General features: G+C 41.2%; 2 protein-coding genes across 2 annotated transcripts in view; both read right to left on the bottom strand.

Annotated features, from left to right (window-relative positions):
- LOC125801498 (zinc finger protein 239-like) overlaps positions 1–15,563 on the bottom strand; it is a 154,288-nt gene that overhangs the window by 122,457 nt on the left and 16,268 nt on the right. The gene's annotated exons all lie outside the window — the stretch shown is intronic.
- LOC111190033 (zinc finger protein 239-like) overlaps positions 13,613–15,563 on the bottom strand; it is a 269,476-nt gene continuing 267,525 nt past the window's right edge. Inside the window, exon 3 of the transcript XR_007438694.1 lies at positions 13,613–14,091. The gene's annotated coding sequence lies outside the window, so the exon portion shown is untranslated. The remainder of the gene's footprint in view (positions 14,092–15,563) is intronic.

Raw genomic sequence — 15,563 nt, 5'->3', positions numbered from 1 at the left:
CTGACCACCACATGCATTTTAACAGAAAACGGGGAGAACATCGTGGAGGGGAAGCGCAGCCCAGGGGGAGAGTGAGTGGATGAATGAAGTGATGGGGTGTGTGTCAGTGGAGGCCTGGGCGGGGTAGACCAGCCCAATGGACAGTAAAAGGGTGAAGCAATTTTGCGTTAAGTTAAAGGGGGATATGTAAATAGATGATCATTATTACCACCATTATTTGCCCAATAATTATTTTATACTTTTTATCTTTTTTAAACCTATTACCTTTTTCATCCCTCACCACTATTACTAAAATTTTTGACCAATCATTATTTTATAGATATAGAGCATTTTTCAAACTTTTAGCTTGTTTATCTTTTAAAGTTTGGTTTTAAAACAACCACTATGCAGATGAGCGATTACTTTCAGCAATATTGTAAAAGTTTTAGCTTTTAAGACACACTCAATCCTAACTTTAAAATATGAAATGTAGACACAAAATTAACTTTCACTATTCAACATGTAAGCCATTTTTTGAACAAGAAAAACAGTAAGTGAGACTTGATAAATTGTTTAAGGAAATAGATGTATTGTTGATAATTGTGGAAAGCAATCTGCTTGGCATTGTATATGCATAAATACATATTGAAAATATTTATCAGGAAATGTAAAAGCATTGTTCAGATTTTATTTGCTATAATAACAAGAACAAAGCAAAGCATAAAATTGTTTATTGATATTGCTAATATTATTGTCTGTAATGGAACGATTGATACAGAGAAAAATAATCACGTTCCACTTATCCCAATTCTTAAAGCACTAAATAAAATCAACTAAATATAGAAATCAAGTCTTTATAAAATCTTGGGAACTGAATAAAGTCAGAAATATATGTAGCCAGCTATTGTGGGTGTGTGTGTGTGTGTGTGTGTGTGTGTGTGTGTGTGTGTGTGTGTGTGTGTGTGTGCGTGCAGGTGCAGGGGGCGTGAACGAGTTACGTCATTAACTAGGGCGCCAGCATTAGCGAGTCAGTGTGGTCCTGCAGGCACTTATATACGCACCTATAGGGGGTCCTATGGAAGGTAGCACTGTGTGGCTAAGCTAACGCGAGTAGCAGCGTGGGCTGGAGACGATTCTCTGAGCTAGTGAAGTACTCAGTGAGAACAGGAGTGCCCGAGGCTGAGCGACTGTGAGTGGCTATAAATAGCAACAGTCTGTGTTTGTGCCTGGCGACGTGATATAAGAGCTCTTGGCTAAGCTGCTTGTTAATTCCTACTTATCCTGACTAACTTTGAAGGTATTTTTGATCAGAGGTTTAAAGCTGCTACCCTGTCCATGGGCGAAGTTAGCATTCCACCTTGAGTTAAGTGAGAGCCACAGTTCCAGTGGTTGCCAGTTGCTGTTTTCTGCTCTTTTTTTGTATTTCTTTTTTTTATTTTTTTATTCTACCATAAATTTTGTAGCACTAAGTGTATTAACTGCTCAGGTATTTTTAAGTATTGTGGTTTTTAATGATGTGCTCTGTATAGACTCTAGCCTAGTGGTAACCACGTGGTACAATTAGTCAATTTTAGCTGTGGCTATAATTGTTACTGGGACTGGGGGTTTGGAGTCAACCATATTCGGCTAAGTCCTGTTCACTAGAAGTGTGATTCTTTTTTTTTGTACTTAGTTTATTTTATTTTTAAGTTTGCTGTGCAGTGATTAAGTAAACTTTATTCACGTGTGTTCTTTTGGTCCTATTGGATTGACTTCATATTTCTCCATACCCTGGACCCAGTGGTCATGGGTAAATTGTGATTTTCTTAAATTTTTATATATAGATTTCCTCTCACCCAATAAATGAAACTGACAGTAGATTTGACTTTGGTACGGTTTTAAATAAATCATTGTATTTTGTACTACAGTCAAGTTCTTGTGTCTTATTTGAGAGTTCCCCTTACTCTAAATAAAATAAGTAATTTAAGGGGTGGCGTAGTCTGGTAACCCCTAGTTAGGGGGCGCTACAATCTGGCGTAGTCGGCAGGGTCGAACTATTTTTAAGTTACTTTCTTGTTTTCCTGTCAGTTTATTTATGAAGGTGTGAGTAGAGTTTTGAGCAGTGTTAGCGTGATTTAAAAAAAAAAAAAAAAAAATTTTTTTGGTATAGAAAACAGCAGCTGGCATCCCAACACAGAGGGCCCTATCCGCAAGGAATCCACATGGAAGAAGAGCTGCAGAGGCTACGGGAGCAAGTGGGACAGCTCCAAACTGCAAATGAGAGACTTTCTAGGTCACAAAATGGAGGTACTGGGGATAACTTTAGAGACAATGAAACCCCATCTGTACGGCGGGAACAGGCCTTTTACTTACCTAGAGAAAGGAAGTGTCCTAAATTCTCTGGTTCAACAGCTGCTGGGGCCCATTCAGTGGAGGAATGGGTTGAGGAGGCACAAAGTTGTATAAGGTCTAGACACCTGTCTGTTTTAGATAAAGCTATGTTTTTATATGACCATTTGGAGGGTGAGGCTCGTAATGAAATAAAGTATCGGCCTACTGCAAGCAGAGAAAACCCAGAGGAGATTATTAGTATTTTAAAGGAGGTATATGGGTGTACTAAGTCCTATGTGTATTGGCAACAGCGTTTTTTTGATCGTAAACAAAGGGAGAATGAGTCTTTGTTTGAATTTTCTCATGCTCTAATGGAACTCATGGACAGAGTAAAGCAGTGTAAAACTGATGCTATCCCAAATTCTGGTGAAGTTTTAAGGGACCAATTTTGCGAGAATGTTAGGGACCATACGTTACGTAGAGAGCTCAAAAGACTAGTGCGGGATAATGGGGATATATCTCTCTTAGGGGTTAGGCGGGAGGCTATTAGGTGGATGGAGGAGGGCCAGTCAGGTCGGGATCGGGGTCAGCGTGCTGTACCACGCAATAGTGAAGTTCAGTTTGTGCCCCAGTGTGAGGCTACTATTGCTCAAACTTCTGAATTGGCAGACTTAAAAGAGATGGTCTTAAGACAGCAAGCCCAACTTGATATGTTGGTCCAACATTTTCGCCCTTCTAGCAGTAGTGCTTCAGGTTTTACATCTAGAAACAATCGCTTTAGACGTACTCCGGATGGCCAGCCTATTTGTCTTAGGTGTGATGGATCAGGTCACATTGCCCGTCACTGCCGAGCCGCGCCTCCTCAGAGTACTAATAGGCCTAATCCTATAACCCCCCGTAGCAATTCCACTGTGCAGTCGGAAAACTAGAACTCCCCAGTGTGCAGAGCCACACACTGGGATCAGAAGGGTCTGGCTCAGTCACTAACCGCCCTTCGTATAGTCAGCTAGTTGGGAATTGTCCAGTACTAGATGTACACATGGGTGGGATAGCAGTCTCCTGCTTAATTGACACAGGGTCAATGGTTACTACTATAACGGAGAGTTTTTTTACTAAGCACTTTACACATTTGCAAAAGAAGGACTGTAGATGGTTAGGCCTTAAAGCAGCGAATGGGCTAGACATTCCATACATAGGTTACCTTGAACTTGATGTTGTGGTTTTGGGGCAGTGCATACCTGGGAGGGGGATTTTAATAGTGAAGGATCCTATGGATGTTGCTCTTCAGGGTCGTAAAGTAGAGACACCAGGCATTTTGGGAATGAATGTGCTGAGGGATTGTTACCAAACCCTGTTTGAACAGCATGGTCCTCAACTCTTTTGTTCTCCCCCAGTGCAGTCGGTGGTCCCGGCGGTGCGGCATGCTCTACGCCACTGTGAAAAGATGGACGCCATTTTGAATGCTGTCATGCCCTTCAAGGTTCGCGTTCACGGACAACTACCTGTGCGCATTGTTGCTGGTACTTTATCGATGGTTCCTGTTACATGCCCTCAGCTGGAATCAGTGGAGTTTCTTTTGGAGCCATTGGGTTCGCAAGATGGACACCTGCCTGAAGGTTTGCTTTTGTCCCCCACTTTGGTCTTGGCAAAGAAAGGTGTATTGTATGCCCCCATTGTTAACGTCAGTAATGCTGATGTGTGGCTTCCCCCTTGTCATGTAGTGGGCATCGTGCAAGCAGTTTCAGCAGTGTTGGTGGAAACAGAGTCAAGTGTCTTGGTGGAGTCTTCCTTTGAGGAGTGCTCGGCTTTCATATCCACTCAAAAAACAAGCATGTCCAACAATTCTTCTGATCAGATTCTAGTTAATCTTGAAGGACTGACCGAACAACAGGCTGTTCAGGCTAATGCCCTCTTTTCCAAGTATGGTAGTATCTTTTCTAAAAGTGATGGTGACTTGGGCTGTACTTCCTTGATCACCCATGAAATCCCGTTGGTAGATGATGTACCCGTGCGCCAGCCTTACCGTCGGATTGTTCCTTCCCAGTATGAAATGGTGAAAAACCACATCCAACAGTTACTGGACAGCAAGGTAATTAGGGAAAGTAGTAGCCCTTATTCTTCCCCTATCGTGCTTGTAACTAAGAAGGATGGAAGTCTTAGACTTTGCGTAGACTATAGGCAGTTGAATTCAAAGACTCGCCGGGACTCTTATCCACTTCCCAGAATAGAAGAATCCTTAGACGCATTATCTGGAGCAAGATGGTTTTCCACCCTTGATCTGGCAAGCGGGTACAACCAAGTTCCTGTGGCTGAAAAAGATAAATTTAAGACAGCTTTCTGCACCCCCTTTGGTCTATTCGAGTTTAATCGAATGCCGTTCGGATTGTGCAATGCACCTGGAACCTTCCAACGTCTTATGGAGCGAATGTTTGGTGACTGTCGTTACCAGTCCGTGCTTCTTTACCTCGATGATGTCGTGGTGTTCTCTGCCACTGTTGAACAACATCTGGAAAGGCTGGAAGAAGTATTTGCTCGGCTCCAGAAGCAGAAACTGAAAGTGAAACTGTCAAAGTGTCACTTCTTTCAACATCAAGTGAGCTACTTGGGCCATGTTGTCTCGGCTGAAGGGGTGGCAACTGATCCTGCAAAAATTGAAGTTGTTAAAGGGTGGGAGCGCCCTATTCATCTTGCTGAACTGCGCTCATTTCTTGGGTTTGCAAGTTATTACCGACGTTTTGTGGAGGGCTTTTCCAAGCTTGCAGCACCACTACACAACTTGGTTGGAAAGCTTAGTGGATCCCGACGGAAGGGGAAGACCCCCAAGACCTCTCTGGCCACAGCTTGGAGCGAAGACTGTGAAAAGGCGTTCCAGATGTTAAAAGCAAAACTTACCTCTGCTCCTGTTCTGGCTTATGCTGATTTTAACAAACCATTCATCCTTGAAGTGGATGCTAGCCATGGAGGCCTTGGAGCTGTGCTCTCACAAGAACAGAATGGAAAGGTGCGTCCAATTGCCTTTGCTAGTAGAGGGCTAAGGCCCACGGAAAGAAACATGGACAACTACAGCTCAATGAAACTTGAGCTGCTTGCTGTGAAATGGGCTGTCACCGAGAAGTTCAGGGAATATTTGCTAGGTAACCATTTCACTATCTTTACAGATAACAACCCTTTGAGTTACTTGCAAACTGCTAAACTTGGTGCAGTTGAGCAGCGCTGGGCTTCCCAATTAGCCTCTTTTAACTTCACGATTAAGTATCGACCTGGAAAGAGCAACCAAAATGCAGATGCCTTGTCCCGGCAGTACATAGAGCGTTTTGCAGTAGGGACGGGGGTTCCACCACAACTAGCGCTAGCCCCCTTGAGTGAACAGCCAAGTGGTTTCAGTGCCCAGTGCAGTGAACTGATTGCATTTCCAGGGCGCTCACCTCAAGACCTGAGCTTGTTGCAGAAAGCTGACCCAGTGATCAAACCAGTGTGGAAGTTTTATAGTGAAAGGCATTACCCAACTGCAGGAGAACGTGAAACTTTATCCAATGCTAGTAAAGCTCTGATGCGCCAGTGGGATAGGTTTGTGGAGAAAGAGGGCTTACTGTATCGTTTAGTCCGTCCACACGGTGGTGGACCAGAATATCTCCAGCTGCTCCTCCCCCAGTGTCTTCAAGAAGAAGTCCTGCGTAGTGTCCATAATGATCATGGGCACCAAGGTACCGAGCGAACACTTCAGCTATTGCGGAGCCGCTGTTTCTGGCCCAGCATGGGCCAGGATGTTGAAAAATGGTGCCACCAGTGCCAAAGATGCACACTGGGGAAAGCAATCCAGCCTAAGGTTCGGCCATACCGGGGCACTCTGCAAGCATCACAACCAAATGAAATCTTGGCCATCGATTTCACAGTCTTGGAACCGGCATCAGATGGTCGGGAGAATGTTCTGGTGATGACTGACATTTTTACAAAGTATACGCAGGCTGTTCCCACTAAAGATCAGAGAGCGAGGACAGTGGCCCAGGCACTGGTACAGCATTGGTTCCATCGCTTTGGCCCTCCAGCCCGTATACACTCTGACCAAGGCCGGAATTTTGAAAGCATGCTGATTCAACAGTTGTGTAAGATTTATGGGGTTCAGAAGAGTAGGACCACCCCTTACCATCCTCAAGGGAACGGACAGTGCGAACGTTTCAACCGCACCTTACACGATCTGCTAAGAACTCTCCCCGTTGACCAGAAGAAACATTGGCCACATCACTTACCCCAATTGACCTTTGCCTATAACACAACTCCTCATCAGACCACTGGGGTCTCCCCTTATTTTCTCATGTTTGGTTGTCACCCGAGGCTACCGGTAGATTTCCTGTTGGGAATGGGTGAAGACATGACAAGTGTGGAAAATCTGGATGAATGGATTCAGAAGCATCAGCAGAGCCTTCGATTAGTACACGAACACGTAAGGCAAAGATCAAAAGAGCAGGCCCTCAGGAGAAATCAGAATCATAATGACAGAGTAAATGATTCTGGATTTAAGGAAGGGCAGCTTGTCTACCTGCGAAACCATCCATCAGGGCGGAATAAGATTCAAGATCACTGGGACTCCTGTGTTTACAGAGTCATCAGAAGTCCAGTGGGCATGGGGGCAGTATATTCTGTGGTCCCTGCTAATGAAGAAGGGCCAGTTCGGCAGGTACATCGATCAGAACTGAGGGCAGCTTCAGATGAACAGCAGGACACCACAGACACTGTCCTTACTGTAAGTGAGGCCGATTTACACAACCCTCAAGCTTCAGAGGAGGACGAATCAGGGGACATGGTTGTCCTGGTAGTAGGAGAAGAACCCCAGGTGAGACCGAGACCAAATAGTCCCCCCATTTCTGAAGGAGAGGCCTTGCTAGTGCCTATGCCCCTACGTCGATCAAGTAGATCCAATGCAGGCCAACACTCTAACCCTCACCGGCTCCCCCGAGCAGCTATAACAGAGTAGCAGGAGGAAGAACCTCCTGAACGGGAAGCATGAGTGGCCAGTGTCATCGTCGGGACGCCGATTCATTTGGAGGGGGTGGATTGTAGCCAGCTATTGTGGGTGTGTGTGTGTGTGTGTGTGTGTGTGTGTGTGTGTGTGTGTGCGTGCAGGTGCAGGGGGCGTGAACGAGTTACGTCATTAACTAGGGCGCCAGCATTAGCGAGTCAGTGTGGTCCTGCAGGCACTTATATACGCACCTATAGGGGGTCCTATGGAAGGTAGCACTGTGTGGCTAAGCTAACGCGAGTAGCAGCGTGGGCTGGAGACGATTCTCTGAGCTAGTGAAGTACTCAGTGAGAACAGGAGTGCCCGAGGCTGAGCGACTGTGAGTGGCTATAAATAGCAACAGTCTGTGTTTGTGCCTGGCGACGTGATATAAGAGCTCTTGGCTAAGCTGCTTGTTAATTCCTACTTATCCTGACTAACTTTGAAGGTATTTTTGATCAGAGGTTTAAAGCTGCTACCCTGTCCATGGGCGAAGTTAGCATTCCACCTTGAGTTAAGTGAGAGCCACAGTTCCAGTGGTTGCCAGTTGCTGTTTTCTGCTCTTTTTTTGTATTTCTTTTTTTTATTTTTTTATTCTACCATAAATTTTGTAGCACTAAGTGTATTAACTGCTCAGGTATTTTTAAGTATTGTGGTTTTTAATGATGTGCTCTGTATAGACTCTAGCCTAGTGGTAACCACGTGGTACAATTAGTCAATTTTAGCTGTGGCTATAATTGTTACTGGGACTGGGGGTTTGGAGTCAACCATATTCGGCTAAGTCCTGTTCACTAGAAGTGTGATTCTTTTTTTTTGTACTTAGTTTATTTTATTTTTAAGTTTGCTGTGCAGTGATTAAGTAAACTTTATTCACGTGTGTTCTTTTGGTCCTATTGGATTGACTTCATATTTCTCCATACCCTGGACCCAGTGGTCATGGGTAAATTGTGATTTTCTTAAATTTTTATATATAGATTTCCTCTCACCCAATAAATGAAACTGACAGTAGATTTGACTTTGGTACGGTTTTAAATAAATCATTGTATTTTGTACTACAGTCAAGTTCTTGTGTCTTATTTGAGAGTTCCCCTTACTCTAAATAAAATAAGTAATTTAAGGGGTGGCGTAGTCTGGTAACCCCTAGTTAGGGGGCGCTACATATAATTTCTTAGTAAAATAGCACACTGCAGAAAATTAAAGTGGCAGGTAAAATAATATAGCCACAAACAGTGATTCTAAAGTCCAAGCAAAAGTAACCCAAGAAAGCCCAGTACATCAATATGGAACCATTCCTGAGACAGAAGCCACATTATGTGTAGTTTGTGCTGAGTTTAAAACTTTGGGCCCTGATATTCTATTAATCAGTGTGGATATGGAGGGGAAAATAGAGCAGCTGATCATTACGATCTATATAAAAAACATGATTCAGATGTATTTCCAAATGTTTGTTTCTTATTTATTATCTATAAGGTATTACCAATACAATATGAGAAGATCTACAGGAAGCTTTAAGTGGGAGGCTTAACAGCAGGTGCGTTTAAAGCAGCAGTTTTGTGCTGTGAAGTAGTAAAATATGGTCTGTACAATGATGCTGCAGAGTTGAGGTGTGTGATCTTTAGCTTGGTTAGTGTTTGTGAGAGTGGACGTGTTTGAGTTTGTGTGTGTGCATGCATGAGACATAGTGTGTGTCTAGTGGTAAACTGGGTGGTGAACATTAGTAGTGTTTGTAAGAGCTAATTTGGATATAACAGAGCCACAGGGAAGCAGTTACACTAAAAGGGAAAGGGATGTGAACAAAAGGAAGGTAAAAGCAAGTAATTAATGGTGATGATAATTAAAGGTTGCAATTTAAAATTGAAAATTCCTAAAAGTTAGGGATTTAAAGCACTTTTGACATTAAAGATCATGATTGAGTATAACTGAAAATCAGGACAACTGAGGAAGGTAAGAAAACAAAAATTGGGCTTAAATCTGTGCACAGACAAAATTTAAATATGAAATAATTAACTTCCAAGGGGAAATTAGAGCTCAAGTCAAGTGTGATAAATGTATTTTAACCATGTATTTTAACTTGCAGAAAGGAGACACGGAGGACGCCTTAAAAACTTCCAAAATGAATAGTGAACCTTAAACATGATTATAACGAATACAAAAGTTTCGTTTCAGATCTGTTTACACAGGGGGAGAAGGAGAATGTGGTGCAAAGGTGGACCAATACAGACACGGAGTCAGGGCTCCTCCACCACTACGCACAAAAGGGGAACGAGCATGGCTGGATTGAGCCTTTCCAGGTGACTGAGAGAACAACGTACGCAGATCAACTGATAGGCGAGGGTTCTACAGCTGTGCAACAACAGAGATCGCTTAGAGAGCCAGAGGGAGAGGTGAGCACAGCAGCTGAATCGTCTGACCCAGATGGAGGCCCGCAGCGGGAAGGAGGGGCAGCAGAGCCCCCGCAGCACGGGCCTGGCCTGGCCACAGCAGAGAAAAGATTTCTCAAGAGCACAGCAGCAGACAGCACACAGCATGGCTGTGACCAAGTAGAGGAATTGAGGGAGTGACTCATTCAACAACGTTTCGATTGCGTCAAAGTACACTACATACAGAGACTCTAAAACACATCTCATTAAAGAACACACATAGTCTTATCACACACCAACTCATACTTTTCATTCACTGATATTGCAGACATCAAGAGCCAGAATAAAGCTCTTCGTACGTGGGGCTGAGGTAGTGTACCTTCAGAACCCTGAAGAAAGAAGAAGAGAACTACACGCATTGCAACTTTAACATTTACACATATAGGGGTATAAACTGTGATTTGCTAAATTAGGGGGGAACACATTATTTTTCCCTTACAGGTTGTCCTGAACATTGTTTTTCTTTGCAGGTTGCTTTGGACTCTTGCAAAAAAGAAATTGTAAAAAAAAATATATATATATACACTCTGTAACTTTAACACTTACACATATAAGGCTATAAGATAACAAGTTTGCTAGATAGTGGAAAACTTAGAGGGAAAACACATTTATGGTTTAATAATGGCTTGGTACGGAAAAAGGGAGTGGGACAGGTCAAAGTACGGAAACTATAACGGACAAGCATTTCCTCTGGCTATTCCAATATGGCTCCAGATAATAATAACCGTTGCCCTCATGGGTATCATGATAATAACATTGGCCATCGTATCAAAGCAAGAACAACTAACAACGGTAGAGGGAACAATTGTAAACACATCAGCAACCGTACACCCGACAAACGCAACAACTACAGACCAGCCCACACAGCTTAATAGAACCAAACGATCAACCATCAATCAGCCTAACTTAAAATGCATCAGGCGCTGGGGAGGTATAGAATTAGACTAATATTGGGGTGAGATGACAATATGGACAGTGAACTTATGCGACGTGGTTACTTGTGGTAAGCAGGGGTCCAAGGGGGAAGCGGTGTACTTGTGTTGGTCCCGTGATGATAATCTTAAGTGTAACCATAAGGGGGATTCTCACGAAGACTTTCACATTAACATAAAAAAGTTTTTCACCTCATTGCAGCATTTTTTCAAGTTGAGATGCTAAAATAGAATGTGTATTTTACTATATTGTTTATTTTTTCATATATTTTTTTTAAAAATAGAATTTTATTATCATTTGAATCTTATATGATCCAGAATAATTCTCATTACCGTTACAGTAAATGACGAAGCTAGATCAACGGTTCAAAACATTTTTTGATGACTAATTTCATATTTCCACAACAAAATCCCATCAACTTAACAGCACAGTCCTTGACAATTACTTTGATCTTTTTTATTTATTTATTTATAGTTAAGCAACTCTCATTACCGATACAACATTTGTAAAATATCTTTTAATTTTTTAATTAATGGGAATTATTTTAGAATATGTTTGATCAAAAAACTCATGTGGACAACAGGTGAGGGGTATACTATAGTAAAATGAAGAAAAGTTATGATAAGATGTGAAACATTTAAAACAATTAACATTTTAGATCCATAACGGTAATGAGATGCTCTTAGCTAATTTCACAAATAACTTAAAATGCTAATATGATAACAACCTATAACTTTGCCAGCTGTAAAAAGCCTTATATTGTGATAATATTCATGAAATAATTTATTTTTATATTTTTAAAGTAATGAGTATTAAACCATAACGGTAATGATAATACACAGTGTAACTGAGGACAGTTTTAGCAATATTAACACAGATTTCTCAAAGGGAGAGAATAGTGACCAACTGACCTTATATCCATTTTGAAGCTTGTATCTGAAGTGATGCATCATGGGATAGCTGATCAATTTAAAGGCACAGTGTAATTTTTTTTAGGGGGTAAAATCATGAAACGGTAATGAGAAAAAATTCTTCGGACACAGTTATTTTGTTTAAAATCAAGTACATTTTTTGTTCAAAAATATTTATATTATGTATAAATGTTGATATTTTAAATGACTTTAATCTATTTTATTGATTCGATATGCTTAGTACTTTTAATATGGTTTAACTTAAAATTAGAAGGAAGGGGTACGGACACATAACGGTGATGAGAATTTCCATATATATTTTTTTTAATTAATTTATATAAAAATAATTTTCTATGATAATGAAAACAATTGATCCATACAGTACTACCTATTTGCTTTACACACAATATCAGAGTTTTTGTGAATTAAGTACTGATTTTAAAAATTGTCATGGACATGTTGCATGCAGCTTCATGAGAATCACCCATAACACCGATTAAGCAGCTTATAAAGCCAGACCTTGTAACAAGTGGGAACACGTAATTAGGTCGACACATGTCAATTGGGATCGGCCTATACTGGAATGTGAGGAAGAGCAAGAGGAACTGCTGTAAACCAACTAGTCTTGGGGATGACTTTAAGGTTATGATGTCACTTCCTCCTTTGATAGAGTTCATCTCATTAGCCGCCTGGGTGGCAGAGGGGCTGTGAGAGAATTTTTCCTGTCAAAATAGGTTGGAAGGCTGCCGCGACAGGTTTTCGCTCTCACATTTTAGTACAATGTTCATACACATGTTTTCAAGTGTTGAACATATGTAAATACATGATTTGGAGGAATTACGGTTTGTCGACGTATCTGTTTGATACGTCGAAAGGGGGAATTGTGGGAAATCTTACGAAGAAACCTTGTTTTACCTTGAATATATTGACAAGTATCTCACAATCATGATTACTTATCTTGGTATCTAAAATTACATAATCATCTGTGAAACCCTGTATTTTGTATGTATTAACCAATACTTACACCATATTGACCATTTTATTACTCACAGTATATCTTACACACATTTATATAGAAAACTAACCATTAACCACCATGTATTCTTCACGTATATAGTGAAACATTGTTTTTAACAAGCATGTGACTAAACACAGGCCTTAGTCTGACAAACTAAACCACATGATACATAAACGTATAGACCCATTGTATGGCGGACGAATCACGCGCCACTGACACCTCACTGAAACCCATTGTGTGATTGCATGTTTTTCTCACTAACCGCTACAAATTATCAGATAGTGCATTCTGCATGACCTAACTTAATACAAAGGAGGCTTCTGGGCAAACAATACGGTCTTTCTCTCTCCGTGCACGTAAAGTCCTTCACCTGTCAAATTAAGGAGGGCATGCGCACAGGGAGTGCAACACTGTCTAATTACTGAACAAATGCCGGACTGTCTGCGCACACTCAAGGCCAAAGACTAGCGAATCTTGAGCGCTAACACGTAACACCATGCATGCTGACAGGAGATGATTTTAGCAACGCCTCATCGGCAGATATCACGTCATTTTTCGTATATACATGGAGTCAGATCATTAGGGGGGTCAGAGCATATGTGGAACGGTCAACGACCGCTCTTTTCTGTGTTCTCCTGGATCCAGTCTTTTGTAATAAATACTTGTTTTGCTTCTAACTTCACTCCATCTGTCTAGACTCCTCTATTCAACGAACACGTAAGGGAGTTGTAGCCCAAGGCGAGAGGTGGGTGCGAACCCACCTTTCATTTTTCATTTCTACAACACCTCATATAACAAAAATATTCAGCGTTAATTAAGTATCAATTCTTCATGAGTTCATGATGTTTGTGGACCTTAAAGTAAAGTGGTACAATATTCATTCTATAATACTGGTGATGGTAATGATGAAAAGACGGAGGAACCAAGCAAACATTCTTTATTGTTTTCAATGTGAACAGTAAACATGGATTAACTGGCATCTCATAGCAAAGCTTTAAATAAAAAAAATATTCAAAAAATGAACCAACAATAAAAGAGTGAGCCTGTTATGGGTTGAGGTCCTGTCCAGCATGTTTCCTGCCCTTTCTGCCCATATATATATATATATATATATATATATATATATATATATATATATATATATATATATATATATACACACGTTTTATTTAAAGAACCCTTGAATAACCATTGTTTTAATTTTTTTTACAACACAGTGGCATCTCCTGCAATGGTTACATAACCTGAACACTGAACAACTGTTAACCATCACAGGAGAAACAAAGACGCGGCTTTGTTAATTCTTATAAATGTCCAGCAAGGATCCCTCTTCTTTTTTGAGAATTGCAGTAGCAGTGGGCTCCTGTTCACAGGAAGCTCCTGCAAACTTTTTCAGGAGGTTCTTTGGTGGAAGAGTGTCTGCCTCCATCCAGGGAGAAATGACCACAGAGACCCCACATCTTCAATGGTGACATCCCTCAGAGAAATGTCCTCTCCAGAGACAACGGTTCAGATAGAGCTCACCTAAAGAGAGAGAGAAAGAAAAAACACTCACAAAACAAGTTACCTTTTTACAGTCAGTCAAGATTCAGCAAAATATTTACTTTACACTAAAAATGTAAAAATACCTATCTGCTTAGACAGGGATCAAATCTAGTCCTAGACTACATATTCATTTTAATGAAAAACCTTAATTCTAAATGCTGCGTAGTCCAAGACTAGGCTTAATGTCAGGACTTGCCCGGACCACGGCCCTCCGACCACTAGGGGGAGGCCACACTACACCTCTGGCAATAATCAGGGTCGATTGACGACAGCTGTGTGCAAGCTTTAAAAGCTGGGCTCAGATGCACCCCAGCCCAGATTCTTAACCCTCATGTTGAGAGTGAGATCACGCCAGTTTGTTGAAAAGAAAAGAAAAGAACACACAGTGAAGGCTGGACCTGTTCATCCAGAGCAGTCCACTGTGTTTCTGTTTATCTCTTCCCTGAGAAGCCTGTTGTCCTCTGTGCCTTTCCCCTTTTTTCCAGTGGTCTGTAGCCACCCTATATCTTTCTTTCCTTGCTGTCTTTTCCTCTCCACTCCCTTCTCTGAGTGAGAGAGAAAAAACAAATAAATAAATAAATAAAAGAGAGAAATAAAAATAAATATAAGACCAGAGATGTTCTCCCTCGTGTTTGGACTTTCTTTGGTCTCATTTCTCACCTACTCGTCCTACTCTGTTCTAAGGGCTGCCACGGTCACACATGCCATGGTGGCGCAGTAAGATTATCCAGCGCATTCAGCCCCTTCTCATGGCTCGTGGGGGTTCAAATCCCGGAGCACCACGTGATATTGTTGTTATTATTATTATTTTTTTTTTTATTACGTTTGTTTTTCCCAGTGAAAAGCTTTGCATCTTACAGGGCAGTGACCTCTGTTGGTGGGTAAATGGTCTCCATGTCCAGCTTGACCTCAGTCCTCAGACACACTCAGTGCAGGTGTGTGGAAGAAACCTGAACCCTGTGCAAGAAGCATTTTTGGCGGTTAAGGCGGTTCTTCCTTAATAGAAGCATTTTTAACGATGTATGTCTCGCCTTCTTTAAATAACTTCTTTAAAAGTGCTGCTTTAGATATAACACTACATAAAATTAGAAAACCTGGTCTAAAATAATAACAATAAAATGTTTTAAGATGTTTATTTGATTTACATTACAACTTGGATCAATCAGACACTGTTTCTTGTGCATATTATAGTGAAATCGGCAAAACTAAGGTTTTAAGCTTCCCATATAGTCACTTTTAACAGTATATAATGATGGAAAAAAATTGGATTTCAAAACATATGCTGAAGATTTGCATACGGTTGTCAATTTAAAGTGTCCTGCTCAAGAAACATGTCACAAGCCTCTTATGAAAACACATAAAAGCCAAAGAATTATGAACTTGCTCAGTAAAAACAAGATAGTTTCTCGATATTACGACATGTTTAAGATATTTATTTTCTGTGGCAGCAA

Source organism: Astyanax mexicanus, chromosome 4 (assembly GCF_023375975.1).
Source record: "Astyanax mexicanus isolate ESR-SI-001 chromosome 4, AstMex3_surface, whole genome shotgun sequence".
Classification (NCBI taxonomy): Eukaryota; Metazoa; Chordata; class Actinopteri; order Characiformes; family Acestrorhamphidae; genus Astyanax; species Astyanax mexicanus.
The sequence above is the reverse complement of the archived record's forward strand: the minus strand, read 5'-3'. Positions and strand labels throughout refer to the sequence as shown.